At 74.1% G+C, this 16,075-nt stretch overlaps 10 non-coding genes and 5 pseudogenes across 10 annotated transcripts; all 15 read right to left on the reverse strand.

The window, feature by feature from the left end:
- Positions 1 to 392: 392 nt before the first annotated feature.
- On the reverse strand, positions 393 to 511 carry LOC133103341 (5S ribosomal RNA). The gene has a single exon (XR_009703263.1). It is a non-coding gene; the product is annotated as a 5S ribosomal RNA (ribosomal RNA).
- Positions 512 to 1,429: 918 nt separating this feature from the next.
- LOC133103413 (5S ribosomal RNA) lies at positions 1,430 to 1,548 on the reverse strand. Its single transcript, XR_009703280.1, has one exon. It is a non-coding gene; the product is annotated as a 5S ribosomal RNA (ribosomal RNA).
- Positions 1,549 to 2,458: 910 nt separating this feature from the next.
- On the reverse strand, positions 2,459 to 2,577 carry LOC133075063 (5S ribosomal RNA; annotated as a pseudogene).
- A 910-nt stretch (positions 2,578 to 3,487) lies between these two features.
- LOC133103473 (5S ribosomal RNA) lies at positions 3,488 to 3,606 on the reverse strand. Its single transcript, XR_009703293.1, has one exon. It is a non-coding gene; the product is annotated as a 5S ribosomal RNA (ribosomal RNA).
- A 910-nt stretch (positions 3,607 to 4,516) lies between these two features.
- On the reverse strand, positions 4,517 to 4,635 carry LOC133075067 (5S ribosomal RNA; annotated as a pseudogene).
- Positions 4,636 to 5,581: 946 nt separating this feature from the next.
- On the reverse strand, positions 5,582 to 5,700 carry LOC133103534 (5S ribosomal RNA). The gene has a single exon (XR_009703306.1). It is a non-coding gene; the product is annotated as a 5S ribosomal RNA (ribosomal RNA).
- Positions 5,701 to 6,618: 918 nt separating this feature from the next.
- LOC133103598 (5S ribosomal RNA) lies at positions 6,619 to 6,737 on the reverse strand. The gene has a single exon (XR_009703330.1). It is a non-coding gene; the product is annotated as a 5S ribosomal RNA (ribosomal RNA).
- Positions 6,738 to 7,646: 909 nt separating this feature from the next.
- LOC133075071 (5S ribosomal RNA) lies at positions 7,647 to 7,765 on the reverse strand (annotated as a pseudogene).
- A 946-nt stretch (positions 7,766 to 8,711) lies between these two features.
- LOC133103644 (5S ribosomal RNA) lies at positions 8,712 to 8,830 on the reverse strand. Its single transcript, XR_009703343.1, has one exon. It is a non-coding gene; the product is annotated as a 5S ribosomal RNA (ribosomal RNA).
- A 918-nt stretch (positions 8,831 to 9,748) lies between these two features.
- On the reverse strand, positions 9,749 to 9,867 carry LOC133103699 (5S ribosomal RNA). Its single transcript, XR_009703354.1, has one exon. It is a non-coding gene; the product is annotated as a 5S ribosomal RNA (ribosomal RNA).
- A 910-nt stretch (positions 9,868 to 10,777) lies between these two features.
- On the reverse strand, positions 10,778 to 10,896 carry LOC133075075 (5S ribosomal RNA; annotated as a pseudogene).
- A 910-nt stretch (positions 10,897 to 11,806) lies between these two features.
- On the reverse strand, positions 11,807 to 11,925 carry LOC133103768 (5S ribosomal RNA). The gene has a single exon (XR_009703374.1). It is a non-coding gene; the product is annotated as a 5S ribosomal RNA (ribosomal RNA).
- A 910-nt stretch (positions 11,926 to 12,835) lies between these two features.
- On the reverse strand, positions 12,836 to 12,954 carry LOC133075079 (5S ribosomal RNA; annotated as a pseudogene).
- Positions 12,955 to 13,900: 946 nt separating this feature from the next.
- On the reverse strand, positions 13,901 to 14,019 carry LOC133103826 (5S ribosomal RNA). The gene has a single exon (XR_009703388.1). It is a non-coding gene; the product is annotated as a 5S ribosomal RNA (ribosomal RNA).
- Positions 14,020 to 14,937: 918 nt separating this feature from the next.
- LOC133103879 (5S ribosomal RNA) lies at positions 14,938 to 15,056 on the reverse strand. Its single transcript, XR_009703406.1, has one exon. It is a non-coding gene; the product is annotated as a 5S ribosomal RNA (ribosomal RNA).
- Positions 15,057 to 16,075: the final 1,019 nt, after the last annotated feature.

Genomic DNA, 16,075 nt, shown 5'->3' on the forward strand with positions numbered 1-16,075 from the left:
TTTTCCGGAGGGAGCTGTGGAGAGACACACGGGCAGACAGGGGGCTGCGGCGCGGCTGGGCTCCGGTGGGGGCGGCCAAGTGCAGGTCGAGGGCTTCGTGGGCCGCACGGACGGCACCCCGGCCTGCGGCGGAGTCTGGGTCCGGGCCAGCCACCACGGGAGCGGCTGGGGTGGCGGCTGCCTTCCAGGGCCGCCTTCTGGCCGCCTGGCCGGCCAGGCCGGCGCGGAGCGCCCCCTCTGGCGCGCTGTGGTGGGAGGGGCCGGAGGAGGTGGGGCCTGCAGCGCTGCCCGGCGGGGGCGGGGGCGGGGGCGGAGGCAGCGGCCTCGGCCTCGGCCTCGGCCTCGGCCTAGGCCGCGGGCGACTAAAGGAGAAGGCGGAGCGGGAGGCAAAAAGCCTACAGCACCCGGTATTCCCAGGCGGTCTCCCATCCAAGTACTAACCAGGCCCGACCCTGCTTAGCTTCCGAGATCAGACGAGATCGGGCGCGTTCAGGGTGGTATGGCCGTAGACGTTAAAAGGGGCCCGCGGAGTGCCTCTTGAGGCCCAGCTTCGCTGGCGCTTGCGCCTCCCCGCCAGCCCGGCGGCCAGCCCGCCCCGGCAGGGCCCCGCCGCCCGCCCAGGCAGGGCAACGGCGGCCTCGGGTACCAGGGGGGTGGCGGAGGGTTCGGCGACCTCCCAGCCCAGGGCGGGCGGGACCCACCAAACCGTTCGGCGCTTGGCGCCCCGCCCCAGATCCCGCACGTCGCTCACAGGGACGTGGCCCCGGAGGCTTCAGGGCCCGGGGCCCGCGGTCCCTTCGGCCTCCCCTCTGCCCGCCCACGCGGCGCTAGGCGCAGCCCAGCCGCAGCCCGGGCCGGCCCTCCTGCCCGACGGCAGTCGGCCCTTAACCCACTGGGAGCCACCATTGAGTCGGCACGGCCCCTTAGCCCCAGCAAGGCCACCCTTGCCCCCACGCCACCCGCCGAGCACAGGACCCGGCGCCTTGTGGCCGGCCGGCCCGGAGCACCGGCCCCGGCCCCCGCCCCCGCTCCCGCCCCCGGCCGTGGCGAAACGGCGGAGGGGGGGCTTTTTCCGGAGGGAGCTGTGGAGAGACACACCGGCAGATAGGTGGCTGCGCCGGGGCTGGGCGCTGGTGGGGGCGGCCAGGTGCAGGTCAAGGGGCTCGCGGGCCGCACGGCCGGCACCCGGGCCTGAGGCGGAGTCTGGGTTCAGGCCAGCCACCCCGGGAGCGGCTGGGATGCGGCTGCCTTCCAGGGCCGCCTTCTGGCCGCCTGGCCGGCCAGGCAGGCGGAGAGCGCCCCCTCTGGCGCGCTGTGGTGGGAGGGGCCGGAGGAGGTGGGGCCTGCAGCGGTGCCCGGCGGGGGCGGGGGCGGGGGCGGGGGCGGAGGCGGCGGGCGACTAAAGGAGAAGGCGGAGCGGGAGGCAAAAAGCCTACAGCACCCGGTATTCCCAGGCGGTCTCCCATCCAAGTACTAACCAGGCCCGACCCTGCTTAGCTTCCGAGATCAGACGAGATCGGGCGCGTTCAGGGTGGTATGGCCGTAGACGCAGGAGGGGCCCGCGCGGTGCCTCTTGAGGCCCAGCTTCGCTGGCGCCTGCGCCTTACCGCCATGCCGGCGGCCAGCCCTCTCCCGCAGGGCCCTGCCGCCCGCCCAGGCAGGCGACAGGAGGCCTCGGGGACCCGGGGGTGGCGGAGTGGTGGGCCACCTCGCAGCCCAGGGCGGGCGGGACGCTCCAGGCCCGTCGGCGCTTGGCGCCCCGCCGCAGATCCCGCTCGACGCTCACAGGGACGCGGCCCCGGAGGCTTCAGGGCCCGGCGGCCGCGGTCCCTTGGGCATCCCCCCCTGCCCGCCCACGCGGAGTTAGGCGCAGCCCGGCCACGGCCGGGCCGGCCCTCCGGCCGGGCAGCAGCTGGCCCGAAGCCACTGGGAGCCACCATGGAGTGGGCACGGCCCCTTAGCCCCAGCAAGGCCCCCCCTTGCCCCCACGCCGCCCGCCGAGCACAGGACCCCGGCCCTGGTGGCCGGCAGGCCCGGAGAAGCGGCCCCGGCCCCCGCCCCCGCTCCCGCCCCCGGCCGTGGCGAAAAGGCAGAGGGGGGGGCTTTTTCCGGAGGGAGCTGTGGAGAGACACACGGGCAGACAGGGGGCTGCGGCGCGGCTGGGCTCCGGTGGGGGCGGCCAAGTGCAGGTCGAGGGCCTCGCGGGCCGCACGGACGGCACCCCGGCCTGCGGCGGAGTCTGGGTCCGGGCCAGCCACCACGGGAGCGGCTGGGGTGGCGGCTGCCTTCCAGGGCCGCATTCTGGCCGCATGTCCAGCCAGCTCGGCGGGGAGCGATCCCTCCGGCGCGCTGTGTTGGGAGGGACGTGAGGAGGTGAGGCCTGCAGCGGTGCTCAGCGGGGGCGGAGGCGGCCTCGGCCGCGGGCCACTAAATGTCAAGGCGGAGCGGGAGGCAAAAAAGCCTACAGCACTCGGTATTCCCATGTGGTCTCCCATCCAGGTACGAAACAGGCCAGACCCTGATTAGCTTCCGAGATCAGACGAGGTGTGGTGCGTTCAGGGAGGTGTGGCCGTAGAATGCAGCGGGGGCCACGGTGTGCCTCTTGAGGCTTAGCTTCGCTGGTGCTGGCGACTTACCGCCAGCCCGGCAGCCAACCCTCTCCGGCGCGGCCCTGCCGTCCGCCCAGGCAAGCGACAGGAGGCCTCGAGGGCCCGGGGGTGGTGGAGTTGTGGGCGACTTCGCAGCTCAGGTCAGGCGGGACCCTCCAGGCCTGTAGGCGCTTGGCCCTCCGCCCCAGAGCCGCTCAACGCTCACAGGACTTGGCCCCGGAGGCTTAAGGGCCTGTGGCCCTCGGTCCCTTGTGCATTCCCCACCCTGTCAATCCACACAGTGCTAGGCGCAGCCCAGCCACGGCCTGGCCGGCCCGCCTGCCCAACGGCAGTTGGCCCGAAGCCACTGGGAGCCACCATTGAGCCGGCACGGCCCCTTAGACACAGCAACGCCACCCTTGCCCCCACGCCAACTGCCGAGCAAAGTTCCCGGCGCCTGGTGTCTAGCCAGCCCAGCGAACCGGTCCCAGCCCACGACCCCGCTCCCACTCTCGGCCGTGGCGAAGTGGCAAAGGGTGGGCTTTTTCCGGAGGGAGCTGTGGAGAGACACACGGGCAGACAGGGGGCTGCGGCGCGGCTGGGCTCCGGTGGGGGCGGCCAAGTGCAGGTCGAGGGCTTCGTGGGCCGCACGGACGGCACCCCGGCCTGCGGCGGAGTCTGGGTCCGGGCCAGCCACCACGGGAGCGGCTGGGGTGGCGGCTGCCTTCCAGGGCCGCCTTCTGGCCGCCTGGCCGGCCAGGCCGGCGCGGAGCGCCCCCTCTGGCGCGCTGTGGTGGGAGGGGCCGGAGGAGGTGGGGCCTGCAGCGCTGCCCGGCGGGGGCGGGGGCGGGGGCGGAGGCGGCGGGCGACTAAAGGAGAAGGCGGAGCGGGAGGCAAAAAGCCTACAGCACCCGGTATTCCCAGGCGGTCTCCCATCCAAGTACTAACCAGGCCCGACCCTGCTTAGCTTCCGAGATCAGACGAGATCGGGCGCGTTCAGGGTGGTATGGCCGTAGACGCAGGAGGGGCCCGCGCGGTACCTCTTGAGGCCCAGCTTCGCTGGCGCCTGCGCCTTACCGCCATGCCGGCGGCCAGCCCTCTCCGGCAGGGCCCTGCCGCCCGCCCAGGCAGGCGACAGGAGGCCTCGGGGACCCGGGGGTGGCGGAGTGGTGGGCCACCTCGCAGCCCAGGGAGGGCGGGACGCTCCAGGCCCGTCGGCACTTGGCGCCCCGCCGCAGATCCCGCTCGACGCTCACAGGGACGCGGCCCCGGAGGCTTCAGGGCCCGGCGGCCGCGGTCCCTTGGGCATCCCCCCCTGCCCGCCCACGCGGAGTTAGGCGCAGCCCGGCCACGGCCGGGCCGGCCCTCCGGCCGGGCAGCAGCTGGCCCGAAGCCACTGGGAGCCACCATGGAGTGGGCACGGCCCCTTAGCCCCAGCAAGGCCCCCCCTTGCCCCCACGCCGCCCGCCGAGCACAGGACCCCGGCCCTGGTGGCCGGCAGGCCCGGAGAAGCGGCCCCGGCCCCCGCCCCCGCTCCCGCCCCCGGCCGTGGCGAAACGGCGGAGGGGGGGGCTTTTTCCGGAGGGAGCTGTGGAGAGACACACGGGCAGACAGGGGGCTGCGGCGCGGCTGGGCTCCGGTGGGGGCGGCCAAGTGCAGGTCGAGGGCCTCGCGGGCCGCACGGACGGCACCCCGGCCTGCGGCGGAGTCTGGGTCCGGGCCAGCCACCACGGGAGCGGCTGGGGTGGCGGCTGCCTTCCAGGGCCGCATTCTGGCCGCATGTCCAGCCAGCTCGGCGGGGAGCGATCCCTCCGGCGCGCTGTGTTGGGAGGGACATGAGGAGGTGAGGCCTGCAGCGGTGCTCAGCGGGGGCGGAGGCGGCCTCGGCCGCGGGCCACTAAATGTCAAGGCGGAGCGGGAGGCAAAAAAGCCTACAGCACTCGGTATTCCCATGTGGTCTCCCATCCAGGTACGAAACAGGCCAGACCCTGATTAGCTTCCGAGATCAGACGAGGTGTGGTGCGTTCAGGGAGGTGTGGCCGTAGAATGCAGCGGGGGCCACGGTGTGCCTCTTGAGGCTTAGCTTCGCTGGTGCTGGCGACTTACCGCCAGCCCGGCAGCCAACCCTCTCCGGCGCGGCCCTGCCGTCCGCCCAGGCAAGCGACAGGAGGCCTCGAGGGCCCGGGGGTGGTGGAGTTGTGGGCGACTTCGCAGCTCAGGTCAGGCGGGACCCTCCAGGCCTGTAGGCGCTTGGCCCTCCGCCCCAGAGCCGCTCAACGCTCACAGGACTTGGCCCCGGAGGCTTAAGGGCCTGTGGCCCTCGGTCCCTTGTGCATTCCCCACCCTGTCAATCCACACAGTGCTAGGCGCAGCCCAGCCACGGCCTGGCCGGCCCGCCTGCCCAACGGCAGTTGGCCCGAAGCCACTGGGAGCCACCATTGAGCCGGCACGGCCCCTTAGACACAGCAACGCCACCCTTGCCCCCACGCCAACTGCCGAGCAAAGTTCCCGGCGCCTGGTGTCTAGCCAGCCCAGCGAACCGGTCCCAGCCCACGACCCCGCTCCCACTCTCGGCCGTGGCGAAGTGGCAAAGGGTGGGCTTTTTCCGGAGGGAGCTGTGGAGAGACACACGGGCAGACAGGGGGCTGCGGCGCGGCTGGGCTCCGGTGGGGGCGGCCAAGTGCAGGTCGAGGGCTTCGTGGGCCGCACGGACGGCACCCCGGCCTGCGGCGGAGTCTGGGTCCGGGCCAGCCACCACGGGAGCGGCTGGGGTGGCGGCTGCCTTCCAGGGCCGCCTTCTGGCCGCCTGGCCGGCCAGGCCGGCGCGGAGCGCCCCCTCTGGCGCGCTGTGGTGGGAGGGGCCGGAGGAGGTGGGGCCTGCAGCGCTGCCCGGCGGGGGCGGGGGCGGGGGCGGAGGCAGCGGCCTCGGCCTCGGCCTCGGCCTCGGCCTAGGCCGCGGGCGACTAAAGGAGAAGGCGGAGCGGGAGGCAAAAAGCCTACAGCACCCGGTATTCCCAGGCGGTCTCCCATCCAAGTACTAACCAGGCCCGACCCTGCTTAGCTTCCGAGATCAGACGAGATCGGGCGCGTTCAGGGTGGTATGGCCGTAGACGTTAAAAGGGGCCCGCGGAGTGCCTCTTGAGGCCCAGCTTCGCTGGCGCTTGCGCCTCCCCGCCAGCCCGGCGGCCAGCCCGCCCCGGCAGGGCCCCGCCGCCCGCCCAGGCAGGGCAACGGCGGCCTCGGGTACCAGGGGGGTGGCGGAGGGTTCGGCGACCTCCCAGCCCAGGGCGGGCGGGACCCACCAAACCGTTCGGCGCTTGGCGCCCCGCCCCAGATCCCGCACGTCGCTCACAGGGACGTGGCCCCGGAGGCTTCAGGGCCCGGGGCCCGCGGTCCCTTGGGCCTCCCCTCTGCCCGCCCACGCGGCGCTAGGCGCAGCCCAGCCGCAGCCCGGGCCGGCCCTCCTGCCCGACGGCAGTCGGCCCTTAACCCACTGGGAGCCACCATTGAGTCGGCACGGCCCCTTAGCCCCAGCAAGGCCACCCTTGCCCCCACGCCACCCGCCGAGCACAGGACCCGGCGCCTTGTGGCCGGCCGGCCCGGAGCACCGGCCCCGGCCCCCGCCCCCGCTCCCGCCCCCGGCCGTGGCGAAACGGCGGAGGGGGGGCTTTTTCCGGAGGGAGCTGTGGAGAGACACACCGGCAGATAGGTGGCTGCGCCGGGGCTGGGCGCTGGTGGGGGCGGCCAGGTGCAGGTCAAGGGGCTCGCGGGCCGCACGGCCGGCACCCGGGCCTGAGGCGGAGTCTGGGTTCAGGCCAGCCACCCCGGGAGCGGCTGGGATGCGGCTGCCTTCCAGGGCCGCCTTCTGGCCGCCTGGCCGGCCAGGCAGGCGGAGAGCGCCCCCTCTGGCGCGCTGTGGTGGGAGGGGCCGGAGGAGGTGGGGCCTGCAGCGGTGCCCGGCGGGGGCGGGGGCGGGGGCGGGGGCGGAGGCGGCGGGCGACTAAAGGAGAAGGCGGAGCGGGAGGCAAAAAGCCTACAGCACCCGGTATTCCCAGGCGGTCTCCCATCCAAGTACTAACCAGGCCCGACCCTGCTTAGCTTCCGAGATCAGACGAGATCGGGCGCGTTCAGGGTGGTATGGCCGTAGACGCAGGAGGGGCCCGCGCGGTGCCTCTTGAGGCCCAGCTTCGCTGGCGCCTGCGCCTTACCGCCATGCCGGCGGCCAGCCCTCTCCCGCAGGGCCCTGCCGCCCGCCCAGGCAGGCGACAGGAGGCCTCGGGGACCCGGGGGTGGCGGAGTGGTGGGCCACCTCGCAGCCCAGGGCGGGCGGGACGCTCCAGGCCCGTCGGCGCTTGGCGCCCCGCCGCAGATCCCGCTCGACGCTCACAGGGACGCGGCCCCGGAGGCTTCAGGGCCCGGCGGCCGCGGTCCCTTGGGCATCCCCCCCTGCCCGCCCACGCGGAGTTAGGCGCAGCCCGGCCACGGCCGGGCCGGCCCTCCGGCCGGGCAGCAGCTGGCCCGAAGCCACTGGGAGCCACCATGGAGTGGGCACGGCCCCTTAGCCCCAGCAAGGCCCCCCCTTGCCCCCACGCCGCCCGCCGAGCACAGGACCCCGGCCCTGGTGGCCGGCAGGCCCGGAGAAGCGGCCCCGGCCCCCGCCCCCGCTCCCGCCCCCGGCCGTGGCGAAACGGCGGAGGGGGGGCTTTTTCCGGAGGGAGCTGTGGAGAGACACACGGGCAGACAGGGGGCTGCGGCGCGGCTGGGCTCCGGTGGGGGCGGCCAAGTGCAGGTCGAGGGCCTCGCGGGCCGCACGGACGGCACCCCGGCCTGCGGCGGAGTCTGGGTCCGGGCCAGCCACCACGGGAGCGGCTGGGGTGGCGGCTGCCTTCCAGGGCCGCATTCTGGCCGCATGTCCAGCCAGCTCGGCGGGGAGCGATCCCTCCGGCGCGCTGTGTTGGGAGGGACGTGAGGAGGTGAGGCCTGCAGCGGTGCTCAGCGGGGGCGGAGGCGGCCTCGGCCGCGGGCCACTAAATGTCAAGGCGGAGCGGGAGGCAAAAAAGCCTACAGCACTCGGTATTCCCATGTGGTCTCCCATCCAGGTACGAAACAGGCCAGACCCTGATTAGCTTCCGAGATCAGACGAGGTGTGGTGCGTTCAGGGAGGTGTGGCCGTAGAATGCAGCGGGGGCCACGGTGTGCCTCTTGAGGCTTAGCTTCGCTGGTGCTGGCGACTTACCGCCAGCCCGGCAGCCAACCCTCTCCGGCGCGGCCCTGCCGTCCGCCCAGGCAAGCGACAGGAGGCCTCGAGGGCCCGGGGGTGGTGGAGTTGTGGGCGACTTCGCAGCTCAGGTCAGGCGGGACCCTCCAGGCCTGTAGGCGCTTGGCCCTCCGCCCCAGAGCCGCTCAACGCTCACAGGACTTGGCCCCGGAGGCTTAAGGGCCTGTGGCCCTCGGTCCCTTGTGCATTCCCCACCCTGTCAATCCACACAGTGCTAGGCGCAGCCCAGCCACGGCCTGGCCGGCCCGCCTGCCCAACGGCAGTTGGCCCGAAGCCACTGGGAGCCACCATTGAGCCGGCACGGCCCCTTAGACACAGCAACGCCACCCTTGCCCCCACGCCAACTGCCGAGCAAAGTTCCCGGCGCCTGGTGTCTAGCCAGCCCAGCGAACCGGTCCCAGCCCACGACCCCGCTCCCACTCTCGGCCGTGGCGAAGTGGCAAAGGGTGGGCTTTTTCCGGAGGGAGCTGTGGAGAGACACACGGGCAGACAGGGGGCTGCGGCGCGGCTGGGCTCCGGTGGGGGCGGCCAAGTGCAGGTCGAGGGCTTCGTGGGCCGCACGGACGGCACCCCGGCCTGCGGCGGAGTCTGGGTCCGGGCCAGCCACCACGGGAGCGGCTGGGGTGGCGGCTGCCTTCCAGGGCCGCCTTCTGGCCGCCTGGCCGGCCAGGCCGGCGCGGAGCGCCCCCTCTGGCGCGCTGTGGTGGGAGGGGCCGGAGGAGGTGGGGCCTGCAGCGCTGCCCGGCGGGGGCGGGGGCGGGGGCGGAGGCAGCGGCCTCGGCCTCGGCCTCGGCCTCGGCCTAGGCCGCGGGCGACTAAAGGAGAAGGCGGAGCGGGAGGCAAAAAGCCTACAGCACCCGGTATTCCCAGGCGGTCTCCCATCCAAGTACTAACCAGGCCCGACCCTGCTTAGCTTCCGAGATCAGACGAGATCGGGCGCGTTCAGGGTGGTATGGCCGTAGACGTTAAAAGGGGCCCGCGGAGTGCCTCTTGAGGCCCAGCTTCGCTGGCGCTTGCGCCTCCCCGCCAGCCCGGCGGCCAGCCCGCCCCGGCAGGGCCCCGCCGCCCGCCCAGGCAGGGCAACGGCGGCCTCGGGTACCAGGGGGGTGGCGGAGGGTTCGGCGACCTCCCAGCCCAGGGCGGGCGGGACCCACCAAACCGTTCGGCGCTTGGCGCCCCGCCCCAGATCCCGCACGTCGCTCACAGGGACGTGGCCCCGGAGGCTTCAGGGCCCGGGGCCCGCGGTCCCTTCGGCCTCCCCTCTGCCCGCCCACGCGGCGCTAGGCGCAGCCCAGCCGCAGCCCGGGCCGGCCCTCCTGCCCGACGGCAGTCGGCCCTTAACCCACTGGGAGCCACCATTGAGTCGGCACGGCCCCTTAGCCCCAGCAAGGCCACCCTTGCCCCCACGCCACCCGCCGAGCACAGGACCCGGCGCCTTGTGGCCGGCCGGCCCGGAGCACCGGCCCCGGCCCCCGCCCCCGCTCCCGCCCCCGGCCGTGGCGAAACGGCGGAGGGGGGGCTTTTTCCGGAGGGAGCTGTGGAGAGACACACCGGCAGATAGGTGGCTGCGCCGGGGCTGGGCGCTGGTGGGGGCGGCCAGGTGCAGGTCAAGGGGCTCGCGGGCCGCACGGCCGGCACCCGGGCCTGAGGCGGAGTCTGGGTTCAGGCCAGCCACCCCGGGAGCGGCTGGGATGCGGCTGCCTTCCAGGGCCGCCTTCTGGCCGCCTGGCCGGCCAGGCAGGCGGAGAGCGCCCCCTCTGGCGCGCTGTGGTGGGAGGGGCCGGAGGAGGTGGGGCCTGCAGCGGTGCCCGGCGGGGGCGGGGGCGGGGGCGGGGGCGGAGGCGGCGGGCGACTAAAGGAGAAGGCGGAGCGGGAGGCAAAAAGCCTACAGCACCCGGTATTCCCAGGCGGTCTCCCATCCAAGTACTAACCAGGCCCGACCCTGCTTAGCTTCCGAGATCAGACGAGATCGGGCGCGTTCAGGGTGGTATGGCCGTAGACGCAGGAGGGGCCCGCGCGGTGCCTCTTGAGGCCCAGCTTCGCTGGCGCCTGCGCCTTACCGCCATGCCGGCGGCCAGCCCTCTCCCGCAGGGCCCTGCCGCCCGCCCAGGCAGGCGACAGGAGGCCTCGGGGACCCGGGGGTGGCGGAGTGGTGGGCCACCTCGCAGCCCAGGGCGGGCGGGACGCTCCAGGCCCGTCGGCGCTTGGCGCCCCGCCGCAGATCCCGCTCGACGCTCACAGGGACGCGGCCCCGGAGGCTTCAGGGCCCGGCGGCCGCGGTCCCTTGGGCATCCCCCCCTGCCCGCCCACGCGGAGTTAGGCGCAGCCCGGCCACGGCCGGGCCGGCCCTCCGGCCGGGCAGCAGCTGGCCCGAAGCCACTGGGAGCCACCATGGAGTGGGCACGGCCCCTTAGCCCCAGCAAGGCCCCCCCTTGCCCCCACGCCGCCCGCCGAGCACAGGACCCCGGCCCTGGTGGCCGGCAGGCCCGGAGAAGCGGCCCCGGCCCCCGCCCCCGCTCCCGCCCCCGGCCGTGGCGAAACGGCGGAGGGGGGGGCTTTTTCCGGAGGGAGCTGTGGAGAGACACACGGGCAGACAGGGGGCTGCGGCGCGGCTGGGCTCCGGTGGGGGCGGCCAAGTGCAGGTCGAGGGCCTCGCGGGCCGCACGGACGGCACCCCGGCCTGCGGCGGAGTCTGGGTCCGGGCCAGCCACCACGGGAGCGGCTGGGGTGGCGGCTGCCTTCCAGGGCCGCATTCTGGCCGCATGTCCAGCCAGCTCGGCGGGGAGCGATCCCTCCGGCGCGCTGTGTTGGGAGGGACGTGAGGAGGTGAGGCCTGCAGCGGTGCTCAGCGGGGGCGGAGGCGGCCTCGGCCGCGGGCCACTAAATGTCAAGGCGGAGCGGGAGGCAAAAAAGCCTACAGCACTCGGTATTCCCATGTGGTCTCCCATCCAGGTACGAAACAGGCCAGACCCTGATTAGCTTCCGAGATCAGACGAGGTGTGGTGCGTTCAGGGAGGTGTGGCCGTAGAATGCAGCGGGGGCCACGGTGTGCCTCTTGAGGCTTAGCTTCGCTGGTGCTGGCGACTTACCGCCAGCCCGGCAGCCAACCCTCTCCGGCGCGGCCCTGCCGTCCGCCCAGGCAAGCGACAGGAGGCCTCGAGGGCCCGGGGGTGGTGGAGTTGTGGGCGACTTCGCAGCTCAGGTCAGGCGGGACCCTCCAGGCCTGTAGGCGCTTGGCCCTCCGCCCCAGAGCCGCTCAACGCTCACAGGACTTGGCCCCGGAGGCTTAAGGGCCTGTGGCCCTCGGTCCCTTGTGCATTCCCCACCCTGTCAATCCACACAGTGCTAGGCGCAGCCCAGCCACGGCCTGGCCGGCCCGCCTGCCCAACGGCAGTTGGCCCGAAGCCACTGGGAGCCACCATTGAGCCGGCACGGCCCCTTAGACACAGCAACGCCACCCTTGCCCCCACGCCAACTGCCGAGCAAAGTTCCCGGCGCCTGGTGTCTAGCCAGCCCAGCGAACCGGTCCCAGCCCACGACCCCGCTCCCACTCTCGGCCGTGGCGAAGTGGCAAAGGGTGGGCTTTTTCCGGAGGGAGCTGTGGAGAGACACACGGGCAGACAGGGGGCTGCGGCGCGGCTGGGCTCCGGTGGGGGCGGCCAAGTGCAGGTCGAGGGCTTCGTGGGCCGCACGGACGGCACCCCGGCCTGCGGCGGAGTCTGGGTCCGGGCCAGCCACCACGGGAGCGGCTGGGGTGGCGGCTGCCTTCCAGGGCCGCCTTCTGGCCGCCTGGCCGGCCAGGCCGGCGCGGAGCGCCCCCTCTGGCGCGCTGTGGTGGGAGGGGCCGGAGGAGGTGGGGCCTGCAGCGCTGCCCGGCGGGGGCGGGGGCGGGGGCGGAGGCGGCGGGCGACTAAAGGAGAAGGCGGAGCGGGAGGCAAAAAGCCTACAGCACCCGGTATTCCCAGGCGGTCTCCCATCCAAGTACTAACCAGGCCCGACCCTGCTTAGCTTCCGAGATCAGACGAGATCGGGCGCGTTCAGGGTGGTATGGCCGTAGACGCAGGAGGGGCCCGCGCGGTACCTCTTGAGGCCCAGCTTCGCTGGCGCCTGCGCCTTACCGCCATGCCGGCGGCCAGCCCTCTCCGGCAGGGCCCTGCCGCCCGCCCAGGCAGGCGACAGGAGGCCTCGGGGACCCGGGGGTGGCGGAGTGGTGGGCCACCTCGCAGCCCAGGGCGGGCGGGACGCTCCAGGCCCGTCGGCGCTTGGCGCCCCGCCGCAGATCCCGCTCGACGCTCACAGGGACGCGGCCCCGGAGGCTTCAGGGCCCGGCGGCCGCGGTCCCTTGGGCATCCCCCCCTGCCCGCCCACGCGGAGTTAGGCGCAGCCCGGCCACGGCCGGGCCGGCCCTCCGGCCGGGCAGCAGCTGGCCCGAAGCCACTGGGAGCCACCATGGAGTGGGCACGGCCCCTTAGCCCCAGCAAGGCCCCCCCTTGCCCCCACGCCGCCCGCCGAGCACAGGACCCCGGCCCTGGTGGCCGGCAGGCCCGGAGAAGCGGCCCCGGCCCCCGCCCCCACTCCCGCCCCCGGCCGTGGCGAAACGGCGGAGGGGGGGGCTTTTTCCGGAGGGAGCTGTGGAGAGACACACGGGCAGACAGGGGGCTGCGGCGCGGCTGGGCTCCGGTGGGGGCGGCCAAGTGCAGGTCGAGGGCCTCGCGGGCCGCACGGACGGCACCCCGGCCTGCGGCGGAGTCTGGGTCCGGGCCAGCCACCACGGGAGCGGCTGGGGTGGCGGCTGCCTTCCAGGGCCGCATTCTGGCCGCATGTCCAGCCAGCTCGGCGGGGAGCGATCCCTCCGGCGCGCTGTGTTGGGAGGGACGTGAGGAGGTGAGGCCTGCAGCGGTGCTCAGCGGGGGCGGAGGCGGCCTCGGCCGCGGGCCACTAAATGTCAAGGCGGAGCGGGAGGCAAAAAAGCCTACAGCACTCGGTATTCCCATGTGGTCTCCCATCCAGGTACGAAACAGGCCAGACCCTGATTAGCTTCCGAGATCAGACGAGGTGTGGTGCGTTCAGGGAGGTGTGGCCGTAGAATGCAGCGGGGGCCACGGTGTGCCTCTTGAGGCTTAGCTTCGCTGGTGCTGGCGACTTACCGCCAGCCCGGCAGCCAACCCTCTCCGGCGCGGCCCTGCCGTCCGCCCAGGCAAGCGACAGGAGGCCTCGAGGGCCCGGGGGTGGTGGAGTTGTGGGCGACTTCGCAGCTCAGGTCAGGCGGGACCCTCCAGGCCTGTAGGCGCTTGGCCCTCCGCCCCAGAGCCGCTCAACGCTCACAGGACTTGGCCCCGGAGGCTTAAGGGCCTGTGGCCCTCGGTCCCTTGTGCATTCCCCACCCTGTCAATCCACACAGTGCTAGGCGCAGCCCAGCCACGGCCTGGCCGGCCCGCCTGCCCAACGGCAGTTGGCCCGAAGCCACTGGGAGCCACCATTGAGCCGGCACGGCCCCTTAGACACAGCAACGCCACCCTTGCCCCCACGCCAACTGCCGAGCAAAGTTCCCGGCGCCTGGTGTCTAGCCAGCCCAGCGAACCGGTCCCAGCCCACGACCCCGCTCCCACTCTCGGCCGTGGCAAAGTGGCAAAGGGTGGGCTTTTTCCGGAGGGAGCTGTGGAGAGACACACGGGCAGACAGGGGGCTGCGGCGCGGCTGGGCTCCGGTGGGGGCGGCCAAGTGCAGGTCGAGGGCTTCGTGGGCCGCACGGACGGCACCCCGGCCTGCGGCGGAGTCTGGGTCCGGGCCAGCCACCACGGGAGCGGCTGGGGTGGCGGCTGCCTTCCAGGGCCGCCTTCTGGCCGCCTGGCCGGCCAGGCCGGCGCGGAGCGCCCCCTCTGGCGCGCTGTGGTGGGAGGGGCCGGAGGAGGTGGGGCCTGCAGCGCTGCCCGGCGGGGGCGGGGGCGGGGGCGGAGGCAGCGGCCTCGGCCTCGGCCTCGGCCTCGGCCTAGGCCGCGGGCGACTAAAGGAGAAGGCGGAGCGGGAGGCAAAAAGCCTACAGCACCCGGTATTCCCAGGCGGTCTCCCATCCAAGTACTAACCAGGCCCGACCCTGCTTAGCTTCCGAGATCAGACGAGATCGGGCGCGTTCAGGGTGGTATGGCCGTAGACGTTAAAAGGGGCCCGCGGAGTGCCTCTTGAGGCCCAGCTTCGCTGGCGCTTGCGCCTCCCCGCCAGCCCGGCGGCCAGCCCGCCCCGGCAGGGCCCCGCCGCCCGCCCAGGCAGGGCAACGGCGGCCTCGGGTACCAGGGGGGTGGCGGAGGGTTCGGCGACCTCCCAGCCCAGGGCGGGCGGGACCCACCAAACCGTTCGGCGCTTGGCGCCCCGCCCCAGATCCCGCACGTCGCTCACAGGGACGTGGCCCCGGAGGCTTCAGGGCCCGGGGCCCGCGGTCCCTTGGGCCTCCCCTCTGCCCGCCCACGCGGCGCTAGGCGCAGCCCAGCCGCAGCCCGGGCCGGCCCTCCTGCCCGACGGCAGTCGGCCCTTAACCCACTGGGAGCCACCATTGAGTCGGCACGGCCCCTTAGCCCCAGCAAGGCCACCCTTGCCCCCACGCCACCCGCCGAGCACAGGACCCGGCGCCTTGTGGCCGGCCGGCCCGGAGCACCGGCCCCGGCCCCCGCCCCCGCTCCCGCCCCCGGCCGTGGCGAAACGGCGGAGGGGGGGCTTTTTCCGGAGGGAGCTGTGGAGAGACACACCGGCAGATAGGTGGCTGCGCCGGGGCTGGGCGCTGGTGGGGGCGGCCAGGTGCAGGTCAAGGGGCTCGCGGGCCGCACGGCCGGCACCCGGGCCTGAGGCGGAGTCTGGGTTCAGGCCAGCCACCCCGGGAGCGGCTGGGATGCGGCTGCCTTCCAGGGCCGCCTTCTGGCCGCCTGGCCGGCCAGGCAGGCGGAGAGCGCCCCCTCTGGCGCGCTGTGGTGGGAGGGGCCGGAGGAGGTGGGGCCTGCAGCGGTGCCCGGCGGGGGCGGGGGCGGGGGCGGGGGCGGAGGCGGCGGGCGACTAAAGGAGAAGGCGGAGCGGGAGGCAAAAAGCCTACAGCACCCGGTATTCCCAGGCGGTCTCCCATCCAAGTACTAACCAGGCCCGACCCTGCTTAGCTTCCGAGATCAGACGAGATCGGGCGCGTTCAGGGTGGTATGGCCGTAGACGCAGGAGGGGCCTGCGCGGTGCCTCTTGAGGCCCAGCTTCGCTGGCGCCTGCGCCTTACCGCCATGCCGGCGGCCAGCCCTCTCCCGCAGGGCCCTGCCGCCCGCCCAGGCAGGCGACAGGAGGCCTCGGGGACCCGGGGGTGGCGGAGTGGTGGGCCACCTCGCAGCCCAGGGCGGGCGGGACGCTCCAGGCCCGTCGGCGCTTGGCGCCCCGCCGCAGATCCCGCTCGACGCTCACAGGGACGCGGCCCCGGAGGCTTCAGGGCCCGGCGGCCGCGGTCCCTTGGGCATCCCCCCCTGCCCGCCCACGCGGAGTTAGGCGCAGCCCGGCCACGGCCGGGCCGGCCCTCCGGCCGGGCAGCAGCTGGCCCGAAGCCACTGGGAGCCACCATGGAGTGGGCACGGCCCCTTAGCCCCAGCAAGGCCCCCCCTTGCCCCCACGCCGCCCGCCGAGCACAGGACCCCGGCCCTGGTGGCCGGCAGGCCCGGAGAAGCGGCCCCGGCCCCCGCCCCCGCTCCCGCCCCCGGTCGTGGCGAAACGGCGGAGGGGGGGGCTTTTTCCGGAGGGAGCTGTGGAGAGACACACGGGCAGACAGGGGGCTGCGGCGCGGCTGGGCTCCGGTGGGGGCGGCCAAGTGCAGGTCGAGGGCCTCGCGGGCCGCACGGACGGCACCCCGGCCTGCGGCGGAGTCTGGGTCCGGGCCAGCCACCACGGGAGCGGCTGGGGTGGCGGCTGCCTTCCAGGGCCGCATTCTGGCCGCATGTCCAGCCAGCTCGGCGGGGAGCGATCCCTCCGGCGCGCTGTGTTGGGAGGGACGTGAGGAGGTGAGGCCTGCAGCGGTGCTCAGCGGGGGCGGAGGCGGCCTCGGCCGCGGGCCACTAAATGTCAAGGCGGAGCGGGAGGCAAAAAAGCCTACAGCACTCGGTATTCCCATGTGGTCTCCCATCCAGGTACGAAACAGGCCAGACCCTGATTAGCTTCCGAGATCAGACGAGGTGTGGTGCGTTCAGGGAGGTGT

This window comes from Eubalaena glacialis, chromosome 1 (genome assembly GCF_028564815.1).
Source record: "Eubalaena glacialis isolate mEubGla1 chromosome 1, mEubGla1.1.hap2.+ XY, whole genome shotgun sequence".
In the NCBI taxonomy this organism is placed as follows: Eukaryota; Metazoa; Chordata; class Mammalia; order Artiodactyla; family Balaenidae; genus Eubalaena; species Eubalaena glacialis.